Genomic DNA, 21,244 nt, shown 5'->3' with positions numbered 1-21,244 from the left:
CCTTTAATGTGAGAAACTGGGTATATAGGTAACACTGAGATCACAGCTGCAGGAAACATCTACCACAGCTGGAGCTGGGAGAACGAAGAATAAGGTTGGGGTTGTCAGAACACAGAATCTTGGAGTGGGACCCTCTGGATCTCATACCAATACCTCTGAAAGAATACATCAGCCTACTAGGCTGATACCTCTGAGGGGTAAAATGAGAGTATAGAAAAAACGGGAAACTAGACAAGGTGTTGCAGCCAATGTGACGCTAACAGAAAGGGAAAGTAGTCAGGAAAGAGCAACTTCTTTTTTTCTCCTCCATCTTTCCAGTCTTCCTCTAAAGCTCTCTATATAGCAGAGCTTAATAGGGAGTCAGCTGGGTGGGAGAAGTGTGGTTTGCACACTTCCAGCTTCAAGATCACAAAGAAGAGAATAAGAGGATGGGTTTGGAGCCGAACAACAATAGTTTCATTACCAACTGATCCTGGATTTTCTGCCTAGTTGGTGGATAACACTTACAGTTACCTGTATGGGCTTTTTCCACTCACCCACCAACTTGCCTCCTCGTATGCTGTAGAGTGAACACTAGTAAAATCCCAGGTTGAACACCCAGTAGAAAAGCAGTTGACTCTGGGGATCCTTCTTAAAAGACTATTTTCTCCACTTACAAGAGTAGCTTCCAGAGAAGACCATGACTTTGAGACTCTGATTAAAGCTGGCAGTAGCAGGTATTTTTGCCTGAATAAGGGACCTTTATTCTTCCTATCTCTGAGAGAAAGTGGGGACAGAGCTCATTGCTCATTTTATATTTAGGTAGCTGAGTAAAAATATCATACATGGACTAGAAGACTTGATGCCCAAAGAGATTGGATAACTTGCTTCAGGTCACATAGCTCATTAATGCCAGAGCCATATCACACTCTTGGCTTACTCCTGTATTTTTTTTTTTTCTGTTACATTACAGTATCAATTCATTTTCACTTTAATTATAGATGTAGAAGATACACACCTTCACTTATACATATAGTTATATATGCAGCTCTAATTTCCAGAAATTTGGTTATGTCAGGATATATAAGGTTGAAAAGGGCACATTTTTTTTCTCTGCAGTTTGTAATCTAAAAGGAAAGATAAGACATGCACATACATAGCTATAATCCAAGGTATAAAGGGACATTCTCTCCTGAAGCAAGGTAAGTAAGTAAAAGTAGAGATTACTAATACTTGGGAAAAAATAGAATCTATCAAAACCTCTCAAAATGGCCATTCCAAATAGCCAAAGAATACCAAATATCATTTAATGCAGGAACTTTTAATAATTTAATTAAAAGTATTTTAAATTATAATAGTGAAAAAATCAGTGCTTCTCTTACATCAAGTGTAAGTAAACTGAATTTTCTAATTTAAAGTAATTTTTAAATGCTATTTTCAGTAAAATAAGCAAATAATTCAACGCACAGAAGTACTATATAGCCATAAGGAAGAGCTCTCAGTTTTTGAAAAATGGGAGGGAGCCTGCACCCACTAGAAATATTATGAAATTGCATTCTCATAAATTTTGTGTTAGAATCGTTATCAACTAAAAGGATAATTTGTTGCTCAAATGCTGAAGGATACAAACCAACTCCAAGGAGTCAAGTATAAATAAATTTCAAATGGTATAGTAATAAGTAATAAGTAAAATGTGAATTTTGAGAAAATCAGCCAAGATTTTTGATGTTAATCAAAATTTTGCTGGTAATATTAAATACTATAAACTCCACTGATGAGACTGAAGACATAATATGGTTATATGAAGAAGATAATTTCATAACCAACAATAGTAAAAAAAAATCAACAATGGTAAAAAAAATAGTAAAAGAAAATAAAAAAGTGAAAGAAAACCAGAGCGGTGACACATCTTCTGGGTTTTGCTTGCCTATTTGGTGAATTGGTGTCTGTTGTTCGCAGAATGCTAATAATGTTATAAAAATCCTGAAATGTTCTCGTATTTTCTCCAGTGCCTTCAGGCAGGAATGTATTTAAAATCATTCAAGAAAAATGCCTCTATATCCTGGACATTTGCTGAAACAATTTAGACCCAGAAAGTTCTTTTAGCTAAACAATCCATATTTCAGAAATTTAAGCTTTTTTTTTTTAGTAAAAATGTAAATTGATAATTCACCTGTATCTTTGTTACTTAACCATACCAAATATTAGCTAGAAGTCTCCTTTAATTTGTTATTTTTAGAATTCCCAACCTTGCATTACTGATACTGTGGGCTGGAGACTTTGTTATAGGTGGGTGGGAGAAGTTGTCCTATGCAAAATAGGGTGTAAAGGAGCATCCCTGGCCTCTACCCACTAGATGTCAGTAGCATCCACACGTCCAGCTGTGACCACCAAAGATGCCTCCAGACATTACCAGATGTGCCCTAGAGGCAAAACCCCTGTGGTAGAGAATTACTAGTTTATCTTTTCCAAGCTTGTTTCTAACTCAAAACATCTTTTAGATTGGCATTTCATTATACTAATTAAATCTATTTAAGGTAAATATGGGGCATTAAGTTTGGAGAAGTTATAGGTAAAAGAGATGTGGAATTGGAAAGATGCCAGTAACTTGAAGAATATAGGACAATAAAGCATTTTACTATCAGTATTCTCCATTCATGCACTTAGTAGATATTTAGATGTGTTTGTCAAGTAAAATAAGCATTAAAGAGGAAACAGGCTTGGGAGTTTCTGGGATATGGGGATCAGACACCTGGGAAGAAGATTGGAGTAATGTAGTTAAAGAGGATATATGTGTCAGTATAATACCCTGAAATAGGCATTGCAGAAAGTTTGGGGCCTAGCAAGACTTTGCTGGTATTCAAAGATTTTAGAAATGATACCAAATCTTATGGAGTCTGACCATCAGATGAGAAGGGCTCTTCCAGTGATCCAGGTAGGTCCACTTGGGACCCTGAGAGTCCTGAGAATGACAAGAGCCTTGAGCATTATTGGGGTTTGGCGGGGAAATACATGCAAAGTACAAAGTGAGGTTCATAATAGATTATAAAGAAGAGGAATATGAGGGGCCAAGTTTGTGGTCAGAAGAGCTTGAACATTTGGGGCGCCTGGGTGGCGCAGTCGGTTAAGCGTCCAACTTCAGCCAGGTCACGATCTCGCGGTCCGTGAGTTCGAGCCCCGCGTCAGGCTCTGGGCTGATGGCTCAGAGCCTGGAGCCTGTTTCCAATTCTGTGTCTCCCTCTCTCTCTGCCCCTCCCCTGTTCATGCTCTGTCTCTCTCTGTCCCCAAAATAAATAAACGTTGAAAAAAAAATTTAAAAAAAAAAAAAAAGAAGAGCTTGAACATTGAAAGTGTACACACAGAGTAGGGAAAGTGCTGGGAAGCCTGCAGAAACTTCTCTGGTGGTCAGAATTTTACTTCTCATCTATTACACTGTTATTTGGTCATGAACCATCCAATATACATTGAACATTCCAAATGTATCAGTCATATACTTGAAACATAATGAGTTTGATTATAAATATTAATTTAAATAATCTATTGGGCATGCCTGGGTGGCTCAGTTGGTTAAGCGTCTGACTTGATTTCAGTTAGGTCATGATCTCACAGTTCGTGAGTTTGAGCCACACATCAGGTTCTGCACTTATAGCGCAGATCCTGTTTGGGATTCTTCCTCTCTCTCTGCCCCTCCCCTGCTGTGGATGCATTGTCTCTTTCTCAAAAGAAATAAATAAAAACTTTAAAATAAACAAATAATAAATAAATAAATAAATAAATACTATAACTGTATATCATTTAGGTATTTTTACTATCAATATATTGTGAGCATCTAGAGAAAATGTAATTCATCTTTCATCTCTCTATTCTATTTTTAGATGTCTTAAATATTATTTTTTACTGTTCAATGAATTTACTAAATTGTATATTCTACTTGAAAGATTGGCTACTGGAAAAACTAATTATACATTGTATTACCCCAGAGAAACTGTGTTTACATCATGATGTACAGCTGCATTTTTCTTGATAGTGTAGTACTTTGAGTTCTCTGTTATGATACTAATCACAGTTGACTATATATTACTAGTGTTTATGTATATATTTTTTGAAGTTTACTTATTTATTTAGAGAGAGAATGCATCAGTGGGGGAAGAGCAGAGAGAGGGGGAGAGAGAATCCTAAGCAGCCTCCGTGCTGTCAGCTCAGAGCTCAATGTGGCGGCTGAACTCAAGAACCATGAGATCATGACCTGAAACAAAGTCAAGAGTCGGAAGCTTAACTGACTGAACTACCCAGGCACCCAACTAGTGTTTATCTATTTCTGTTACTAGATTAGGAAAAGGAAATGCTATATGTAGCCTTTCCCCTTTCCCTTGCCCTTAACAGGTATTGCTAAGTACTCTTACTGCTGAGGCTAGACACAACCTCAGAATCCCACTGAATATGACTCTCCAGGCAGCAATGAATAATTTTGGGGGTGAGAATCGGTCTCTGTGGTGGTCAGTTTCATGTATCAACTCGACTATGCAATAGTAACCAGTTATTTAACCAAACACTAGTTTAGATGTTGTAGTGAAGATATTTTGCAAATGTGATTCATATCTGCATTTGGTTGACTTTATGTAAAGAAGATTCTTTGTTTAATCTGGATGGGCATGATTCAATTTGGTGAAAGGCATGAACAGAATTGAGATTTTCCTGAGAAAGGAAATTCTGCTTGTTGACTACAGTAACTGCTCTTGCAGAAGTTTCTAGTCTGCCTTTCTTGATGGCCTGTCCTATGGATTTCAGACTTCCTGAAATGACTTACAATGACTACGACTTAATCCAATTTCCTATAACAATTCTCCTAGTCTATCTATGTATCATCTCTCTATCCATTTATCTATCTATCCATCTGTCATCAGCATCACCATCATAATCCCCATCATCACTGCCATTATCACCACATCACCATCATCATCATCATCATCATCATTATTATCATCACTATTATCTCTCTCCTCTCCTATAGATCTGTTTCACTGTCATATACACTTTCATTATCACAAACATGGGATATTAATGAGCAAGCATCAAAGAACACCATAAATTCATTCTACTATATCTGCTTTCTAAAAAGGAAATAAAGGTATCTAACAAATATTAAGAAGTATAATGTCCAGAAAAATCATACTTTATCTCCACTCTATGTAAGTCTTATTTCCAAATCAAGGGCCTTCTTTTAAAATGATTATAGTCCAAGTGGAACCATACTACACAAAGGAACTACTGGAACTACTTGGGTTGTTATTCTAGAAATGGGGCTACAAATGTGGCAGGGCTATCTATGTCCATGGTGACCAGCAACTAGCACGACAATAATATGGAGAAGCGACTCCCACTTACAAATGAATTCATGACTAGTGGTTTGTACAGGTGAATTCTAGCTTTATGTCAGGTCTTAATGCATAGCCCATCTTTCCACTCCCTGTCAGAAGAGAAGTTCCCACCTTGCAGTCCTCTGCTTGAATGACAAGCTCTTACCTGAGGTATGGGTCCTGCTAGAACTAGCAGAAGAATATATCTGGAGTTCTGCAGCCAGGGTCATGGCAGTCCACACCACTGCACATAATCAGAGGGACATGTCCTGCACAAATGGCTCCAATATTAAATTTGCTCACCCTAAACAATCGCAATAACAATACTAGAAAATATTTATCAAACATTCACTGTCTATTAGATCTACCATTTCACCCACCCTCAATCATTATACATATTGAATTGTGTTTCCCTAAAATTCATAGGTTGTAGTTCTAACCTCAGAATGAGACTTAGAAATAAAGTTTTTATAGATGATCAAATTAAGATGAGGTCATTATGCTGGGCCCTAATCTAATATGACTGATGTCCTTATGAAGAAGGGAACTTTGGACATAGAACAGACCAGAAGATAGAGAGTGAAGTAATATGTTTATAAGACCAAGAACACCAAAGACTGCCAGCAAGCCACCAGGAGCCAGGAGAAAAACTTAGAACAGATTTTATTTCATAGCCAAGAGATAGAACCAATGCTGCTGAACCCTTGATCGCAGACTTTTAGTCTGCAAAGATGTAAGACGATACCTTTCTGGGTATTTTTGTTTGTTTGTTTTTAAGCCACTGAATTTGTGGTATTTAGTTGTGGCAGTCCTACCCGATGAACACAGACATCCTACTCTGCTTGTATTTCAGTCAGAGTCACTCCTAACTATAAACAATAACATAAACAAGGAATCAGACACTCTGTTAACATTTGTTTGTTAAATAACCAGACAAAGTGGCATAGGCTGTATATGTTGGGTTGTTTTACAGCCCTTACATGTTACCCCTTCCTCTTAGGGTCCAAATGGGACACGAGGGCTTGCTAGCTCCCTTGAGCTATCATGTGGAAACCAGCTTAGATGTATTTCTGATTGGACACAGACAGAAAAATGAGAACCAATGAATAAAGGCTTCACAGAAATAAATTTTGGCAAACTGAAAGAAAAATCTTCCTATTAGCAAAGGCTGGCCAAAATTGGAATAAGACTTCTTGTGTGGCTATGGTGTCCCCATTATAAGAGATATCTGGGATGTTAGGAAGGGTCTACTCCTCTGTAGACAATTACTCCCTCTAATCCTTATAAAGCAGCTCCCATACTACCTTGCTGTCTAGGAAAAAACAAGTCAAAGGTGAAAATTAGTTTTTGATATGAACAGGGTTGACTAGACTAGACCTATTTGTGGGGAACTTACAAAGGAGCACCTGAGTGAGTCTGGAAGAAATGCAGCAGGGAAGATAAGCCCAAATGAAGTTCAAAGAAAACTATTATAGCAAAAACTCTGAGAAAGTAGTGTAAGGAGAGGCTTAACAATTACCCGATAGAAAGAAAGAGGTGGCAAGAAAGACTTAATGGTGAGTATTTCATTTCCTCGTGATGAGAGGGCTAATAGTGAAGAATATCACAGTTGTGGAGATCTGATTAAAACAGAGGTAGCCATTACTGCTCAGGTCATAAAATGAAGGTGCTCTACTTCCCAGGACTATAGACACTTTACCCCCCACCCCAAACGTATAGAAACCAAGAGCTGTTGGTGCATTTGTGTCTAAAGAATATAAATATGACATAACTGCTATTTAAGAGCAAGGGTTTTTTTTTTCCAGAAATAAAAAAAAGGCATAGGGAATGCAGCTGTGTGGTTTAAGTGCTAAAATAAGATATGAAATCATCTGCTCTGGTTATTTCTAAACTAGAGCAGTGTTAGAGGTGCTCTCTGAAGAGCTTGTCTAGATGTTTATATAAAAGGAAAATGAAAACTGAAAATACAGTGCTCAAAGCAAATCAAATTTTGCTCAGTTTTTGGTATGAAACCCACCTGAGACCACCAATTATTTTCATATGTATACTTCATAATTTTGGCTACACACCAGACATTTTGACATTAAAATTTTATGATATTTTATAAAGTAGTGCCTCATCTCCAATCGTATGCCATATTATTAGAAGCCAAAAAAGGGACTCCCAGGTCTCCCAACTTCCAATCTAGGCTCATCTACCCTGAATTGTTGACAGTGAATTACTAAGAAAACACAGGCAGGTAAAATTTCATTCCCAAGTTGAGGAAGACAACAGTTTGGAAATGTTTGTGTTTTGGGAGATTATTTTCATCCCTCACTGTTCTATTATTTACTTGTTTATGTTCACATTTTTACAAAACTTGGTCAGGTTCCCTTGTGCTAAAAGACAGTACCAGAGTTGTCTACATTATATCTAAGCTGGGAAGAAGGTTAGAGGGAGAAATAATTTCCATTTCTTCATTAAGATTAAGAGAACAAATAATATCGATAATAAAACCAAGCAGAATGCATGTGTTTATTTTACCATTTATGAGTACAAACACATTAAAACATGATGATGATGATGATGATTTTTGCCTACTACTGTTTCTAAAACTTATTGAAAAGTAAGGTCTCTCAAAATAAAAAATTCTCTGTAGTTTTCAGTTCTTCCAAAGTACTAACTTGAGGATTTTTTCAGGCACAAAGATGAAATTTTCCTATAAAATATTTTTTTTTTCCTTTTCAATTTAGATTCAACTAAACCACTGGAAGCAAATTGAGTTCTTTTTTTTTTTTTTTTTATGAAATTTATTGTCAAATTGGTTTCCATACAACCCCCAGTGCTCATCCCAAAAAATGCCCTCTTCAATACCCATCACCCACCCTCCCCTCCCTCCCACCCCCCATCAACCCTCAGTTTGTTCTCAGCTTTTAAGAGTCTCTTATGCTTTGGCTGTCTCCCACTCTAACCTCTTTTTTTTTCCCTTCCCCTCCCCCATGGGTTTCTGTTAAGTTTCTCAGGATCCACATAAGAGTGAACACATATGGTATCTGTCTTTCTCTGTATGGCTTATTTCACTTAGCATAACACTCTCCAGCTCCATCCACATTGCTACAAGGGGCCATATTTCATTCTTTCTCATTGCCACGTAGTACTCCATTGTGTATATAAACCACAACTTCTTTATCCATTCACCAGTTGATGGACATTTAGGCTCTTTCCATAATTTGGCTATTGTTGAAAGTGCTGCTATAAACATTGGGGTACAAGTGCCCCTATGCATCAGCACTCCTGTATCCCTTGGGTCAATTCCTAGCAGTGCTACTGCTGGGTCATAGGGTAGGTCTATTTTTAATTTTTTGAGGAACCTCCACACTGTTTTCCAGAGCAGCTGCAATCAAATGGAGTTCTTAGAGATGAGGATAAAAATAGAAATTCATGGGGCGCCTGGGTGGCGCAGTCGGTTAAGCGTCCGACTTCAGCCAGGTCACGATCTCGCGGTCCGTGAGTTCGAGTCCCGGCTCGGGCTCTGGGCTGATGGCTCGGAGCCTGGAGCCTGTTTCCGATTCTGTGTCTCCCTCTCTCTCTCTGCCCCTCCCCTGTTCATGCTCTGTCTCTCTCTGTCCCAAAAAATAAATAAACGTTGAAAAAAAAATCTAAAAAAAAAAAAAAAAATAGAAATTCATTGTACCCAAGATTCAACCTCTGAGTCTAAGATTCCTTGGTAGTCAATGAGCAACTACATTTTATTTATTTATTTTTGTACCATGCATTTTGAAGAAATAATGATGAACAGAGGATGGTAAGTAACAACACTCTTCCAAGATATGACCAATCAAGGGCTTTCTTTTTTCTTTCAAAAAAAAGTTATTTGGTTTCCCTAGAAAAGTTATTTCTTTCATATTTGTCTTATTTTAGTGTTTTACACTTGCCTTTATTCCCTTTTCTGAATATATTAGCATTTCATAAGCATCAGCAGGCTGGATCAAGTGAGACTTGTTAATGTTATTTGATTCACATCACATACTGATAAATTTTCCCCTAAGAAGACAAAATGCAAATCAATAATCTGAATACAATTATTGAATCATATTTTATGTTTTTGGAGGGTAGATATGAGTGTTTTATTATTTTTATCTCATGATAATGTGATGAAATAGAAAAAAAATAATGATTTATCAAAATTAATTCCTCTATCATTTAATTTCAGCTTTCTTTAGCAACAAACCTAGAATAATCTATAATTAGTAAATATCTCAATAGTAAGCATTTGTGTTTGTTTTATCTTAAATTAACTTTTAAATTAAATCAACAACCTTCCATTTTAATCAAACGCATATTTAAATATATATTGACTCAATGGCTAGTATCCTACAGAGATAATTTTATATAAATATGATAGCTACCATTTATCGAGTGTTTAATTTGTTCAGTTGCTGTGATATGCATTTTCAAATAAGTATTCTAATTTTACTGATGAGGAAATGGATTTTCTATTAGAGAGCTTAACTTAATTTTCCAGAGTCACACACTACTTGGTTGAGGATGGAGAATTTGAACTCATGTCTGAAATTCCAGCTGTTTGCGTGTGTGTGTGTGTGTGTGTGTGTTTTAAATTGTTCTAGAAAAATTGAATTCCAATTTGACTGAGAAATAAAAACACAAATACATTTACAACAGCCACCTTTCTTCAGGGAGAATAAATATTTGAATGCTTATTTGTTTCATTTCAATGCATATTTATTGTTTTCTCTTGAGCACCATTGAGATGGGAACCCTAAATAATATGGAAATTAGAACAGCATGGCCTAAGTTCTAAGGCAACTTTCCTAACAGTGAGTTCATGTTATGTTTAGATCAATATTATTATTGATGACTTACTTTTCTCCACCTTAAAAAAAGGCATTTAAAATGTTAATGGGCTCATGTTGTGTGTACAGGGATAGTTCTCAATCTCCCTTGTGCCCCAGTACACATGAGAATAGGGTATTCATTTTAGTACCATTAGATCATAACAGTGGTATTTCTTGGCCTGAAAAGAGAGATGATATTTGCTTCTTCTCTCCCATTCTCCATCTGCCGGTTACGTTTCCAGGAAAAAAGTAATCAAGGCAGGCAAGGTCCCTGTTCACTTGTTGCTGATCGCCAAACAGCTATAGAATCTTTAAGGGAGATTTTCTCTATAGTCTCTGTAGTTAGGAAATGGTGCCATGTGATTCAACTATTCTTTTCCTCCATAGCCAGTTGAAAATCTGCTGTAGAGTATGTGCTTCTCATTAATGACTAGGTCACAACAAGCCATATTGATAGGTTTCAAGAAAACCAACATCCTCACTTGTTCCCAAATATAACAAATAACAGGAGGAAAAAAGGGAAAACAAGAAGTCATGAAACTGGAAATGTTGCTACACTGCTCATTACAAGATTAACTATGAGAAGAGTTAATCTTAGAATAGTGGATAGAGGAGCACCTGGGTGGCTCAGTCAGTTAAGCATCTGACTCTTGGTTTCGGCTCAGGTCATGATCTTGAGGTTCATGGGGTTTGAGTCCCGCATTGGGCTTCACACTGACAGTGCAGAGCATACCTGGGATTCTCTCTCTCTCCCTCACTCTCTGCCCCTCCCCTGCTCTCTCTTTTTCTCTATTCTCTCTCTCTCTCAAAATAAATAAACTTTCAAAAATAGTTTAAGGCAATGCATAAAATCTCTTCTTCATGTATAAGTCTCTACACTTTAATGAATTGAACCAGAACACTATCTCTAGCAAACTTTTCATTTTTCTCTGTGTGTGTGTGTGTGTGTATGTGTGTGAGAGAGAGAGAGAGAGAGCAACAGAGACAGAGAGAGCAACAGAGACAGAGAGAGAGACAGAGAAAGAGAAAGAGAGAGATCCTAGGAGATAGGGATTGAGAGAAAAGAGAAACCAACAATAAAATTAGGGAGAGCACTGAAAATATATCTGCTATGGTCAAATTACCTAACTTTAAAGTAAACTGGGACAGCCTTAAATATCGTTATCTATGAATTCTTTTTAAGATAAGCCATTCCTCAAGAGATAATCCTGAAATGACTTGATTTGTACGTCTGTGGGAAATCATGGTCTTGAACGACTTTTCTCAGAATAACCCACTCTCTGTCTCCTTCAATGCCAAATTTATCAGACACTCTTACTATCATTTGTAAATGTTAATATAAAGCCTTGTAAAAGCCTCTATTACCTAGAGAATTCTGATGGAAAAAGATACATAGTACTGGCAATGATGACACACATAAAGCAGAATAATTCATTTCTATAATGCATGTTTCTTCTTGTGAACTCAGCCTATAGATAATGCATATTATTAATTCCATGTCATACAAGAAACCTTAAAGAACTCAGGTTTATTTTAGGGCCATAGAGAGATTTTGGCAGTATTAAAAAATACTAAGAATTTATGCTCCTAGATTTTTTTTTCTTATTTCTCAGAATCCCAAAGACAATGTTATTCTCAAAGTCCGAGAACAGAAATCATTCACCACCACCACCCCCAAAAAACATACAGTGTGACTGGCACATGGATAAAATTCCATTATTCATAGCTCTCTAATCTTTCAGGTTTTGTATAATTGCAAGTTTGTTATGACTTGGTGTCTAGAATACCACTGATCAGAATGTTTTGCTTTAGTTGCATGATCTAATAGCAATGACTTCTGTTCGCTAAGTGAATGTGTTTCAGGGTCCAATGAGAGTGACAAGTGTTTCCCAAATGCATTATGTGGAATACCAAAGCTGCATCTAGCTTTCAGCCAACTTCTTATAAATCCAATTATTAAACTAGAGTGGGAGGGGCAGCTAAGAGAAAAGAATGGCCGTGAATCCCTCATCATTTCTGCAAATGATAATTCATGTGCAGAATTGTGTTCCAATTAACTCAGTAGCTCTTCCATCTGTGAAACTGTCATTCCTCCTCTTTCATGAAATACATGAAGATCTAGCAAAATGCCCTAGTCAGGTAATAAAACATTTCTCAAAATAATATTAAAGATAAAATTTTTCAGTGTATGAATCCTGTATATTTTCTGTTTATCTTCAGGTATATACCTAAGTATTTTATTTTCTTTTGGAGCAATTGTGTACAAGAAAAATTATTCTGGGGGCGCCTGGGTGGCGCAGTCGGTTAAGCGTCCGACTTCGGCCAGGTCACGATCTCGCGGTCCGGGAGTTCGAGCCCCGCGTCGGGCTCTGGGCTGATGGCTCAGAGCCTGGAGCCTGTTTCCGATTCTGTGTGTCTCCCTCTCTCTCTGCCCCTCCCCCGTTCATGCTCTGTCTCTCTCTGTCCCAAAAATAAATAAACGTTGAAAAAAAAATTTAAAAAAAAAAAAAAAAAGAAAAATTATTCCGATGCTTGTTAACATGATAAGGAAGACTCTATTCAAAATAATTGCAAAAAAGGTCAACTGTATTCCAATATGGGAGAAAGATTGAGCTCAACTCCAAACACAAAAACAAGCAGGAACTTATAGCCAATAAACAGAATGAGGGGGTCAATGGATAGTAAGTTATTAAGAGGAGACTCCAAGGATAGGGGGAATTCTTGCTAAACTGGCCTAATGGGACTTTTACTAATATCTGGACAAGGACATACATATACATCAAGAGTGAGGGGTGTCGAACTTGATCAGATGTCAACAGTGATCAGACATCAAGGGCAGGAGGATTCTTTGTAAATTGACTTTAGCAGGATTCTTTGCCACAGGCAGGCCAACAGTGAGGCCCAGTCAGGAAGAGGGCTCAGAGGAGCTTAAATAAAGTTTTGTCAAGGAGAGCATCTTTTTCAATTATAATGGATTTTTAATTTTCATTTTTATGTATCTATTGTTAGTATGTAGAAATGTGATCAATTTTCGTGTATTAAATTTATATTCTTCAGCTTTATTGAATTCACTTACTAGTTCTAAAAATATTTTTGTGTGTATAACTTTCTTAGGATTTGTTAAAATGTAGACAATTATGTCATCTGCCAATAGGAATAGCTTATTTCTTCATTTCCAATTTTTATGCCTTTTATTCTCTTCCTTTCCTTATTTTAGGGCTAGAATTTCCAACACTGTGTTGAACAGGAGTGGTGAGAGTGGCCACCCTTGCTTTCTTACCAATCGAAAAAAACAAAGCATTCAGTCTTTCATACACACAAAAAAATATAGCAGTAGGATTTTGGTAGATGCTCTTTATTGAGATAAATCTTTTCTCTTCATGATGTGCTTTTATTATGAATGTTGGATTTTATCAAATGCTTTTTCTGTGCCAATTGATATAATCATATTTTTCTTTTATAGCCTGTTGATATGGTCAATTACAATGCTGGATTTTCGATGTTGAGCCATCAAAGCTAGAATAAATTCCACACGGTCATGATGCGTAATTATTTCAATATATTGTTGGATTCAACTGGCTAATATTTTGTTATGGATTTTTACATCCAAGTTCGTGAAAGACATTGCTCTGTAGTATTCATTCTTTGTACTGTCTTTGTGTGGTTTTGTTTGGTATCAGCAGAATTCTGGCTTCATAAGCTATGTTAGGAACTATTCTCTTCTCTTCCATTTTTTTCTGTTACTTTGTATAATATCGGTGTTGGTTCTTTATTATACATATTTGTAAAATTCCCCAGTTAAACCCTCTGGACATGGGGATTTATTTCTTGGGAGCTTTTTAGTTACAATTTTAATCTCTTTAAACATTTAACCATTTGCAGTATTCAGCCTAAGTTTTCATTTTGGTTAAGTTTTAGTAGTCTGTAGTTTTCAAGAAATTAGTGTATTTTATCTACATTTAAAAAAATTTTTACTGTAAATTTGTATAATGCATTCCCTTATTTATTCTTTTATTGGCTGTAGGATCTATGGTGATAGCCCTTTTTTCATTTCTACTGTTGGTTACTTATGTCTTCTTTCATTTTATTTTTGCTAGTTTTGTCAGAGGATTATCATCCTTACTGATTTTTTTTCTGAAAAAACAGATTTTTTGTTTTGCTGATTTTCTATTTTGAATTTTATTGATTTCCACTCCTATATTTATTATATCCTTTCTTCTTCTTCATGCTTTGGGTTAATTTGATCTTCTTATTCTAGATAAGAAGTTACATAATTAATATGATGTATAAAATTAATACTTCCTAATGTAAGTACCCCAAGATTGTTTTGGCTGTATCCCACATATTTATATATTTTCTTGCTATTTTCATTAACTTCTATAGATACTTTATTTCCTTTGAGGCATCTTCTTTGACCCTCAGCCTATTTTAGATGTGTGCTTTTTACATGTCTTAGTATTTAGGGATTTTCCTTTTATCTTTCTGTTAATAATTTCCAGTTTGATTTCTTTATAGGTAGAGAACATACTCTCTATGATTTCATTTCTTTAACATTTTTGAGGGTTTGTGTTATTACCATGATATGGTCTAATTTGGTGAATATTCCATGGACACTTGAAAAAAATGTGTATTCTGTTGTTATTGGCTGGAGTATTCTATATATGTCAGATTCTGTTGTTTGTACTGTTGAGATTTATTGCCAATGTTTTATGTAGAAGTTCTATGGTTTGTAAAGAGGGGGTGTTAAAGTTTACAATAAAATTGCAGACTTCTTTTTTCTCTTTTAAGCTCAATCAATTTTTGTTTCTTGTATTTTGAGAATCTGTTACTTGGTGCATATACATTTATGACCATTATATCTTTCTGGTGTATTGGTCCTTTACCATTATACAACTTTGTCTCTAGTAATTTTCTTTGCTCTGAAGTCTATTTTATCTGTTTTAACAAAGCCACACCTGTTTGGTATCTTTTTTTTAATATAATAATTTTTGGATGGGCACCTGGTGGCTCAGTGAATTAAGCATCCAACTCTTGATTTCACCTTAGGTCATGATCTCGGGGTTCCTGAGATTGAACCCTGCAGTGTCAGGTTCTGAGCTAATAGTGCAGAGTCTGCTTGGGACCCTCTTTCTTTATCAAAATAAATATAAACTACAAAAATAATTTTTGCACCGTATATCATTTCCATCCTTTTGCTTTCAATCACCCCGTGTCAGTGAAATTCACTTGAGTTTCTTTTAATTTATTTTTGTTTTTCATTTTATTTTGAGAGAGACAGACAGAGTGTGAGCAGGGATGGGACAGAGAGAGGGGGAGACACAGAATCCAAAGCAGGTTTCAGGCTCTGAGCTGCTAGCACAGAGCCTGATGCGGGGCTTGAACTCACGGACTGTGAGATCATGACCCGAGCCAAAGCCGGACACCCAACTGACTGAGCCACCCAGGTGCCCCTACTTGAGTTTCTTTTAAACAGCAAGTACAGACAATCTTTATTATTCCAAATTCCAAATTCACCTACTTGCTAGAATGTATTTATAACACCAAAAATAATACCTATAGTATTTTCATAGCCATTTGTAGACATTTGCAGAGCGCAAAAATCTTGTCATCCAACATGTACATTCCAGCTGAAGTGGAATAAGGTGAGGCTCTACATTCTTGTCTGGGCTCTCTTGTAAACAAGTATCTCTTTTATGCTTTATTTAGTGCTACATTTTAGTTTTGCATTTTTGTGCTTCTTGGTGATTTTACTGTTTATAATGGCCAAGCATCACATCATGTTGAGTGCTAGTGTTCCTAAATATAAGAAGGCTCTGAAATGCCTTGTAGAGGAATTACATGTTAGATAAGCATCATTCAGGTGTAAGTTAGAATACTGTTGGCCATGGGTTCAATGCCAGTGAGTCAAAAATATATATTAAATAAGGTGTCTTTAAAGAGAAACACAGATAAAACAAGATTATGTTTAATCAGTTAACAAAAATCTGTGACTCAAAGCTCACAAGAACCTAACTTTGTATTTCTCCTAGAAGCAATGGTTTAATATTTACAGTGACTTTATAGAACATAACTGCTCTGCATATGAGAATTGACTGTAATGGTTTATGTTTTTAAAAATCAATTCTGGGGGCTCCTGGGTGGCTTGGTCAGTTAATTATCTGACTTTGGCTCAGGTCATGTTCGTGGGTCAGAGCCCCGCGTTGGGCTCTGTGCTGCCAGCTCAGAGCCTGGAGCCTGCTTCGGTTTCTGTGTCTCCCTCTCTCTCTACCCCTTCCCCACTCATGCTCAGTGTGTGTGTCTCTCTCTCAGAAATAAATAAACATTAAAAAATTTGTTTAAACAAAATCAATTCTTTCAATTGGTGTATTTACACTATTTACATTTAAGGGAATTATTGATATGTTAGGTCTTTCAGAAATCTCCTTTTGTTACTTTTTTTGTGTTACTTCCAGGGTTTATAATTGTACTTAGTGGAGACAGACAAAAACAAGTGTGTACCATATTGCTCGGACCAGAAGTCTGTACCATAATATTTCAAATATTTTTTAGGGTATAACAGGAATCGTATGTTTTCAGTGTATTTTTAGCTGAACATAATCCATAAGAAAGAAAATAGACAAAATATCAAAACAGTGGAAAAAATGTTGTGGCAATGAGGAACTGGAAAATAAGCATTATATATATATATTTTATATACTTATACATATATAATATATATTTATCAAAAATAATCAAATTTGGCCACATATTGTAATATATTGAAGCACCTACTATACTAGGCTGCAAAAAGAGAACTTATAAAAGAAATTCAGCAAATTGTACTTTTGAATAAAATAAAAAAAACTTTTGAAAGAAAACTAAGACTGAAAACTTGCTTTAAAATGGATTCATAATGAGTGCCTCACTCACCTAAGAATATGACTTTGGATTTCAGCTCAGGTCATGATCTCACAGTTTGTGAGTTCAAGCCCAGCACCAGGCTCTGTGTTGATGGTGAGGATTCTGCTTGGAATTATCTGTCTCTCCCACCCTTTCTGCCTCTCCCCATCTCTCTCTCTCTTTCTCTCTCTCTCAAAATAAATAAATAAAAACTTTAAATACATACATACATACATACATAAGTGCATACATGCATACATACATACATACATACATACCTAAATAAATAAAATGGATTTGTAAGATTCTAGAAAATCATGTTCTCCTGAGTCAGTTTTATTTATGACTCAACAACTTTGTTTGTAAATTATTTTTTAGGTATGCATAATTCTACCCACAATTTTGAACCTGTTTTCAAGTTTGATAATAAGAGTGCACTCCAGAAAGGCTGGTTTGGCCAGTTGGAGACCTTAACATTGACAGAGCCTTTAGCTTCTTCAGGTCTCAGAGTTGACCTGACTCCGGAGGCTGACTGAGGTGGAGAAAATCATAATTCTAAAGTGGGTAACATGAGACAATGATACAATACTTCTGTTTCTTGACTGCAGTGGTGTTAATGTAAATCTATGTGATTCAACGACAGTAAACCAAATGCATACTGTATAAATGCTAATTTCTTTGTTTTGATAGTGATTGTAATTAAGCAGGATGTGACCATTGAGGTAAATAAGGGGGAAAAACACAAGGAACATCTGTACTCCTTTCAAATTCCTGCGGATCTATAATGATTTTAAAATAAAAAGCTATAAAGGCAGGTCTGGGTGGTTCATTTGGTTAAACATCTGACTTCAGCTCAGGTCATGATCTCACTGTTCATGACATTGAGTCCTGCATTGGGTGAACACAAGCCCGGGTTCGGGTGAGCCCCACTTCTCTCTTTCTCTCTCTCCCCATCATGGGATTCTCTCTCTCTCCCTTTCTCTCTCCACCTTTACTTACTTGCACCCTCTCTCTCTAATAAAAAATAAATAAAATAAAATTAAATTAAATTAAATTTAAAAAATATAATAAAAAGCCATGAAATGTAGGCTTTTTTTTTTTAAATTTATTGAGAACAAGGACAATGAACATTAGAATTATTTTGTGAAGTCCTAGAAGTGAAAACAGATTTTATTGACCTCATGTTACATTGACAGGTTATTTGAAGAGTGGGATTGCAAAGCTTTCCATATTACCCTCCCAACCCTGTAGTTACCAGGTAGAATAGAAAATACCTATGATCTCTTGGACACTGTAGCTTCAATGCTGCAGGCACAGAGTCTAGCTGAGGAAATGTGTGCAACGCAATTCACTATGGAGTATGACATTTTTCTTTCATTAAAAAGGTAGTCTATGGAGTCAGATAAGTCCAGAAAGTGCTAATAATGAACCGTAATTAATGTGTCAAAAAAGGTAAGCATCTTTATGAAACTGATATTTGGTGAGATGAGATATCGTCGCTCTCCCGCAGAGATTTAATAAAATTCTCTTTATTAATAATAACATGTTTGCAAATCATAAAATATTTGACTGACATAAAGAGATGGAATTTGCAATCCCTTTAAAGTCATGGTCATTGCTGTGTCCTTTCTCTAGCTCCATAATTCCCCATGCCCTAGTTTTTATGTTAGTGTTTTAGTTACTTAAATGTTTTGGGCCTTCTATAAAAGTTAAGTGTGGGATCTGGAAAGTGTGGGAAACACCCGTTGAATATAATTCTAAGCATTGACCAAATTATCCCTGATTAAAACTGTCTAGCCATTAGAGAATTAAATCCATTCTTTTTACCATGATCTAAAACATCCTATGAAATGTGACCCCTGCCTATCTCACTGATCTCACCTCATGCTGACCTTCTTTTCATTCTACAAATATTTTTTTAATGTTTATTTTATTTATTTTGAGGGAGACAGTGTGAGCAGGGAAGAGGCAGAGCGAGAGGGCGAGAGAGAGAAAACCCCAAGAAGGCTCTGCACTATCAGCATGGAGCCTGATGAGGGGCTCAATCCCACACACCGTGAGATCATGATCTGATCGAATGCTTAACCAACTGAGCCACCCAGACACCCCGTCATTCTACCAATATTTGTTGATTACCAGCTGCATGCCAGCTACTTGTCTAACTGCTGGACACCAAGAGTGAAAAGACAGGACCCATGTTTTAATGTCTCTCATAGAGTAAACTTCCTAGTGGGAAGAGTTAGATCTGTCAAATCAATGAATGTTTGCTTTTCTATGCATTTATACCTATAAAAAGCTATTGAAGAAAAAAATCACTTACTCTGTTCCCAATTGATTGCCAGTTTTTATCTGCAGCCTTTTGAATAAAGGCATTCAAGGAGATTGTAGCCATAGTACTGTTGTTAGAATGAACCAGATACACACATCTTCAGACTTTATGTCACTTCGTTCAAGTTTAAGGGAGTTTCCGATTGGTATGCCATTTTGTATGTGCCTGCAACTTGGCCAAAAAATATTGGTACATCTTGACTGACCATGTTACCAAGATCATTTCGAAGGTGGGAAGCAAATGTTCCCACAAGAAAATCAGGGTGCCGTTTCAGGTGTGCTAGCTATCCTGACAATTAAAATACTAAGCATATTTTTTACCTTTTTTTCTCCTGGGAAGAAGGGCATGCCTTATGGTGCCAATTTTACAAGTCGAGAATCTAAAAACTTGGAAGTTCAAATAACACAAGGCTAAAGAAGTAGCAAATGGCATGACTAAGACTTGAACCTATTTTAACTACAAAACTAGTGTGTGTGTCACCCTCAGGCATCATTAAACTAAGGCTCATAAGGAATTTTAAGGAGTTTTTGAATCACTTGAGATAGCATACAAAATGTTTATGTATTTGGATGTGATTTACTTGAAGAAGAAGTCTGTATATTTAATTAGAGTCTTAAAAAGCCTGTGACCAAAAAATATAATAATAATAATAATAACAATAAATGATAAAACTTAAGAACAACTGTGTGCATACTGCACCTACTGAAAGAAAGTAAACAAATATGAGTCCTGTACCACTATGTAGCCCACATCTTTCTCCTTCATGTTTAAGAAACTGACTTTTTAAAACTAAGTCATGAATAGAGTAATGCATTCTACCATTTGCCACTAGTTCGGGATGATTTACGTTTATGCTCTCCAGGAAGCATCCCTTAGGAATGTATCTGTAAGAGAAGGGCTGTTTTGAGAGGTAAGGCGTCTACTCACTTCTAAGGTTCTTTGCATTCTCTCCCCATGAAGTCACAAAGGATTCACATTTAACCTCTATTCCTTATAATACTAGCATGAGTGGGAAAAGAAGGTTGCCAATTTGTCCACTGCTGCAGACTGGCTTGTTTCCTAGCTTCTTTAGTTGCCTCCAGGGAGAGGTAAGTGCTAGAGGAGATTAGCCTTAAAGTCTGTACTTAAGTAATTAGATGGGAAGAGGGACTGGAGATTTATCCTGCAATAAACCTGAACTACTTTAGGAAATAGAAATAAGTCAGGGATTCCCCAAGAAACCAAAACAAAGCATTTCTTCTCTGCTCTAAATGTAAAATTATAAGTATAACAGATGTGAAAGTGCTTCAGAAAAGTAGTTAAAACACTAGGAAAATGTGAAGGTTTATGATCCCCCTGCCCCCTCCCTACAATGCTACATTCCAGTTTTTGTGCAGAAAACTGGTAGTAACAAAGTGCTTATTTAATAAGAGCACATAAGTAGGGGATGATCAAAGAGTGATGAGTATTATAATTAAGAATTAGCATACTTTGGTAGGATTACGTAAATTTATTTTTTCAGTGATTTTTGTTTTGGGTACTTAAGAATGATATTTTTCCCTTTGGAGAACAGAGATTAATATAGGTTAATTCTATTTGCATCTGGCTGCATGTTCCAAGACTGTTCCTGTGGGTTCAAGAATCAAGCAAAGATGAAATTCACAAAAAGCCCTTCTTTGTTGGCTCTATACTAATTTCTGACTTCTTACCCCTAGATAATAGTTAAAACTCAACTCAAAAAAAAAAAAAAAGCCTACTTTTGCAGCTTCAGAATTCTTTCTTCTTCAATTTTGGCATCTGTCAGATGATTCAAGAAAACAGGATTTCTCCGTGATTTACTAAGTAAATATATTATTAGATTGAAGAATCTACATATATAAGCCTCA

Source organism: Leopardus geoffroyi, chromosome C1 (assembly GCF_018350155.1).
Source record: "Leopardus geoffroyi isolate Oge1 chromosome C1, O.geoffroyi_Oge1_pat1.0, whole genome shotgun sequence".
NCBI classification, from domain to species: Eukaryota; Metazoa; Chordata; class Mammalia; order Carnivora; family Felidae; genus Leopardus; species Leopardus geoffroyi.
The sequence above is the reverse complement of the archived record's forward strand: the minus strand, read 5'-3'. Positions refer to the sequence as shown.